We start from the raw sequence: 6405 nt of genomic DNA, 5'->3' as shown, positions 1-6405 counted from the left end.
ATATCCTTGGCACCTGTGAACTGCACCTGGCAGGAGCAGCCTCCATTTCCTACTTTTCAATCTCTGGAGCCCGAATAACTTGTCATTATTTCTATCAGAGTGTGCATAGGTCACAAGAGGAGGGCCAGCAAAAATGAGGGACCCAGGCTGGGATATAGCTCAGTGGTAGAGCTCTTGCCTAGCATTCGTGAGGCCCTGGGTTCCATCCCCTGCACCACCACCAGAGAGAGAGAGAGAGAGAGAGAGAGAGAGAGAGAGAGAGAGAGAGAGACCAGGTGTTATAGCAAGTATCTGGGAGGCTTTGAGGGGAGACAGCCCCAGAACTTGGGTCCTGCTCCAGAAAACTGAAATGCAGCTCAGAGTGAATGGTCACAGCATTTGAAAATGAAGTGCGCTAACCCAACCAGAGCCATGCCACCCTCTAAGGAGAGACTTTGCCAGTTAGAAACACCCAACTGAGGACTTCCCACTTCAGCCGGCCATGCTCCTCTTCTCCTGCTTCGGGCACACCTTACAAAATCGGCCCCCACACGCCCACCTGGAGGAGCCCTGAGCAGCAGCTTGTGTTCTTCTAATACAAAAATCAGAGTCCGCTCAAATAAACTCTTGCTGGGTGTGGTAGTTCATGTCTGTAATCCCAGAGACTCGGGAGGCTAAGACAGGAGGATTGCAAGTTTGAGGCCAGCCTCAGCAATTTAGTGAGGCCCTAAGCAACTGAGCGAGACCCTGTCTCAAAACAAAAAATCAAACAGGCTGAGGAGGTGGCTCAGTGGTTAAGCACCCCTGGGTTCAATCCCAGTACAAAAAAAAAATCTAAGTATGCCTCAGTTTATCTTTTAATCCATGAATAAAGGAGATGAGCTGGCCATGGGAATATGAATCAGGGGTCAAGCTGACCACAGAACCAGACAGAAGGCAGGTCAGGCCGGGGGTGGAGAGCCGAGGCCCTGTTGGCATCTGGGTGAGTCCAGCACTGGCCATGGGGGCCCAAGCTTAGAATCCCAGTCCTGCTTGAGGTTCCTGAATGACTCCTCCAGGTTCCCAGGTGCACCCTGTGGCCAGGCAGGCACAACCTGGCACTCCAACCGAGGCCCCACTCACCGAGCCCCAGATGCACGGGGCTGTCCCCTGTCCCCCCTTCCTGAGTGCTCTTTCTGCCTAGAATGCCCGTCACCTCACTCTCTGTCTGGACCACTTTTTCCCTGAGGCCCAGATTGAAGGCACAGCCCTCCCTGGTGACTCTAGCTCTGTGCGTGCTTCTGGAGTCCTCCTTACACTGCCCATGGTCGTCCTCCCAGAACCTGCAGAGGTCCCCTCACTCGTTAGAGACTGTGCGCTTACTCTCTCCTTCTGCGGACCAGCTGCTGTCGCAGACACAGGTGAAGTGAAGGCCATCGTGTCCCTCCTCTGCTGAAAGCCTTCCCAGAGCGCCCCTTTGCACCCAGCGTATGGACGCCCTTCCTTGGGCCTCAAGGCCTCTCTGGCCCACACCTGCTGGTCCTGCTCACCCCCCAGTGTCCCTTCCTGCCCCTGCCCACCCCCAGCCTTACGTCTCAGGGCCACAGCGGACGCTATTTCTCTGCCTGGGTCACTCTGAGTCCCAGCTCCTTCCTGTCCTTCGGCCTCACCAGAGTCCAGGCCCGGTGCTGCCCTCCCTGAGGGACTCGGCACTGAATCCCGGGGGCCTGCAGCTCCAGGCGGGAGCTGCCTCATCTGTTTGCTTTTTCTCTTTCTTGTCCATTTTATTTGCTGGTCTGTGTTTTGGCCTCTCGAGGACAACCTCCAGGGGGACAGGCTTTGTTGGCCACTAGGTCCTCAGCTCCTAGAGTGGAACACAGACTTGTGGAACAGCACTGGACTCAGGTGGGCCAGGTCTGGGCTTGACCTTCAACATGGAAGCCCACCGGACCTTCAGCTAGCCATGTCACTCTCTCAGTATCCTCGTGGTCAAGTGTAGCAAGAATACTTGCTTAGCTGGGTCGCTCTGAGGAAGAAGCCTCGCTGCTGCTACAGATTCTGACAACGGGGAGACCCCTGAGCATCCAAGAGGGTGCTAAGGGGTTGTGCACAGGAGGAGCAGCACCAGCAGCCCACCTGTCGGACACAGAAGCACAGACTCCCTGCCCCAGCCTGAGCCCAGACACAGCCCTCCATGAAACGGAGGAGGATCCTGCTCTGAGGACCAGTGCAAGCTGTGGCCAGGCTCCAGCCCAGCATTCCCCACTATGCCAGGTCACGCCACTCAGGGGCCCCCCTGGGAGCTTACACTCAATGCATCCGGGAGCTGTGGTGGCCTTCTAAGAAGAATCCCCACATGCCCTAGAGCCCCTGCACTGAACACTGTGCACAGGACAGACTGAGGACCCGTGGTCATCTCCTGTGGCTACACTAGCCAGTTACCACAAACTCCGCAGCTTAAAGCAACACAAGTTTATTCTTTTTCATGTTCTGGAGGTCAGAAGTCTGAAAGGGTGTCAGGGACTTCTGGGGACTCTGAGGAGGATCTCTTCCCTGGCCTTTTCCAGCCATCAGAAACACCTTCTTGGGTGGCATGTGGCTCCCTTCTCCATCCTCAAACCCAGCAGCATGGCATCCTCCAATCCCCCTCTGCCCCTGACCCTCCTGCCTCCATCTCATGTGTCCCGTGTGGTGACCACAGGCCCACCAGAGAGCTCAGGATTCAGGGTTGCCTCAGCTTTCAGAGAGGCCGATGTGGCCACACAGGTGACATAAACTCCACCCCAGGCTCTGCCTCTTGGTAGCCGCCTGGCATGGGGGCACCATGCGCCTGGTTCCCAGAGTTGGTAATGTTTTCTTTACAGGTTTCTCAGGGCGGGGGTGAGGATAGAAAGGCTGGCATCTCAGAGAATCTGGGAAAGAGAGCTGTTGTCGCTGCAGAGTGTGATGATGGAGAGTGATTCCGGGTTTCTGTGGAGTCCCTGACCAGCCTTCCTCCCTCTCCCTATGTGGGCCCAGCCCCGAGGGCAAGCAGGGCCACAGCAGGATGACTTACATCGCCATGGGGAGGGAGCACATCTTGTAATCAGGGGTGTCTGGTCCTCACTGAGGGAGAGAGAGAGGGGCTGTTAGAGAGGGAGGGGCAGCAGAGTCACCCAGGGGCACAGAGTCACCTGCAACAGGCTGCAAAAGCCACCTAGCTCTAACCAGCCTGCTGGAATCCAGCAGCGCCCCAGCCCAGCCAATCCAGCTCCAAGGAGCTCTGTGTCTTCCTCACTGGGGATCAGGAGGAGCCAGCAGGGTTGTGAGCCTAGAGGGGGTGTGTGCCTGTGTGTGTGCACATGTGTGTGTGCGCACACGCATGCGCTCACTTATGCCCATCTCTGGTGCTAGCTCTGGGAAACTTGAAGACAGCTCCCCCAAATAACTTAGCAGGACGCTTCCTGGCTTAGAGGGGCTGTATGACTGAGCCCCACAGCTGGAGATGAACCTGAAGCAGGTCCTGTCCCACTTCCCAGCCTGGAGGTCACCACATTCCTGTCCCCTGACCTAGCAAGGGCTTCCATGTCCCAGAGCCGGAGCACAGAGGGAAGAGCAGCATGGCTAGGAGGCCTCTCCAGACACCGGCCAGGCAGGGTCTTCCTGCAGGGCTCAGCACACCCTTCCCAGGGACTCATGTTGCTCTGCGGGGCCTTAAAGGAGCCCACCCCCCTGTCCTGGTGTGCTCCCTGTGGAAACGGGTCAGCCCTCAGAGTCAGAGGCTCCTGCAAAGAGACTGTCCCTGTGAAAGCCCGGGTGCAAAGCTTCACAGGACCCTGCTCCTTCCTCAGGGGGGGTCATCCTACCCCAGAGTGCCACCAGGAAATGACCACCTGCAGAAAGGCCAGCCCAAATTCAGGCATGGAAAGCAGCCAACCGTGAGAATGGCCAGGGCTGCAGTTGGCCAGTGGCATCTGTGGAGTCCCTGAGCAGCCTTCCTCCCTCTCCCCATGTGGGCCCAGCCAACTGAGAAGGGAGGAGAGAAGAAACACGTGAGAACACAGTAAATGAGACAGGAAAGAAGCCCAGAGGGCCACCAGAGGGAGCAGGGCTAGAGGGGCAGGGTGATACCCCGGGCATTGGGGCGGCGGGCGAGGGGATCGGCTGTGGCTGTGAGCTCAAGCCCCATGGCCTGGGAGCTGAAGAAGTAGGGCCGAAACCAAGGTGTCCTTGGGTCCTGGATCTGCCACTGTCCCCTTGGGCAGGTCACTTTGGATCCCTGGGCCTTGAGGCAAGAGTTTGGGGGTTGATGGGAGTGAAGGAGAGCAGGGTAAGGGGGCAGATGCCGGCTGGACACGGGCGTTAGGGTCATCCCACAGCTCTGAGATGGTATGAGTTCTCCTTGGTCTAAATAAAATGACAGATTGCCCAAATGTCCAGTTATAACGATGCACACTGCATCGCTTTTTATAATATGGTGAAGATGGGAAAAGCCTAAGTGTTCTCAACGAACCTAACAGGCGATTGGTCAAAAAAATTACAGCAATTGCAGTAAAGAAGACGTATGTGTACACTGAAGGTGACATCATCGACGAAGGTTTAGAAGGTGAAATTTTCAAATACACCTGGGAAACGCGCAGGTTATGAATAATACGTACATGACAGCACGTCCACTCACATACAGAGATGCACACGTGTTAATAAAGACAGCTAGTGTTTTTATGACACTTGTCTATGACCTATAGGATTATGAGTGACTTTTTAACAGCTTTCCACATTTTTCCTATAATAACCCCAAAGTTTCTTTGTAATATAAAGTTGTTTTTTTTAATTAAAAAAAGTGCTCAGTCAAAAATCATTGGCTCCCAAACATGCTTGACCACCTGGATCACCTGGGGGACTTTTTTTTGGGGGGGGGTACTGGGGACTGAACTCGGGGGCAGTTAACCACTGAGCCACATCTCCAGTCCTTTTTTATATTTTGTTTTGAGACAGGATCTTACTGAGTTTTTAGGGCCTCACTAAGTTCCTGAGGCTGGCTTTGAACCTGCCATCCTCCTCCCTCAGCCTCCTGAGCAGCTGGGATGACAGGTGAGCGCCACAGCACCCAGCACCTGGGGACTCTGATGGAGATTATTTCAGGGGCTGAGGGTACTGAGTGAGGCCTGAGGCGGTTCAGTGATGGCCAGCCTTGGGCCTCGGTGTGCCAGCTCCGTCCTTCCCACTGTTCAGTGCACATGCCAGTCACCTGCAGCTCTGGATAAACTGCAGACTGGTTCCCTGGGTCTGGGACAGGGACCAAGACTTTGCCTTTCAAACATGCAACTGGGCAGTTTTCACGCTGCTGGTCCCTGGACCATACTTCTAGTTACAAAGTACCAACCAACACCTAGTCCAGGTGGTCCAAGAGCAGTGTGGCCTAGAGTCCAGCCCACGATGTGCTCCCACCTAGCCACACTGCCAAGGCACCTTTGGTGGTGGCCTCAGACGTGGAGGTTAGGTGCACTGAGATCCAGAAGGGGCGGGCCTAAGCAAAGGGCCTTGTGTGCGGCTGAAGACTGCCCCTCCTGGTCAGTCGGCTCACAGAGCAGGCGGAAGCTCAGTGGTGGTCCAGCCCCACTGGACCCTCTGGTTCTGTAACCCACCCTAGCGGGTGTCCCATGGACTCCATATTGGGCCTCTCTGCCTGGGTCCTGGCTACACTGAGAGGTGGTGAGTAGGGCTGAGAAGTTGGCCGCTGGGAGACCCTGGGCTGCCCCTGTGCCGAGGCCCTTCCCAGTGCACCTCGAGCTCCCTCCTCAAGCCATCGCTTCCCTTTAGGCCCCAGATGACCTTGCACTGAACCTTGGCCTCTATCCCTCTTTCCTCCTTTACTACTCCCTGGACATGACCTCTAGCTGTCTCAGACCTCCTCACTTTTCTGCTGGGTCGAATCCCAGTGACCAGTGGTGCTGAGCTCTGTCCATGTCCACCTGCACAACACAGCTGCCCTGGCCTCTCCTCATCCCCCTGCACATCACAGCTGCCCTGGCCTCTCCTCGTCCCCCTGCACATCACAGCTGCCCTGGCCTCTCCTCGTCCCCCTGCACATCACAGCTGCACTGGGCTCTCCTCAGCCCCCTGCACATCACAGCTGCCCTGGCCTCTCCTCATCCTCCTGCACATCACAGCTGCACTGGGCTCTCCTCATCCCCCTGCACATCACAGCTGCCCTGGCCTCTCCTCGTCCCCCTGCACATCACAGCTGCCCTGGGCTCTCCTCGTCCCCCTGCACATCACAGCTGCCCTGGCCTCTCCTCATCCCCCTGCACATCACAGCTGCCCTGGCCTCTCCTCGTCCCTTGCACATCATCTACATGGAGTCTTTTCTCTCCGAGATGGTGTTAGCTCCCGTGGAGCAATGTCCACGGGCTCTGCTTTGACCTCTTGGCTCCCAGGAAGGCTTGACATTGGGTGATGCCCTTCTGT

The sequence above is a fragment of the Urocitellus parryii genome, unplaced genomic scaffold (genome assembly GCF_045843805.1).
Source record: "Urocitellus parryii isolate mUroPar1 unplaced genomic scaffold, mUroPar1.hap1 Scaffold_37, whole genome shotgun sequence".
NCBI classification, from domain to species: domain Eukaryota; kingdom Metazoa; phylum Chordata; class Mammalia; order Rodentia; family Sciuridae; genus Urocitellus; species Urocitellus parryii.
Note: the sequence above shows the minus strand (reverse complement) of the source record.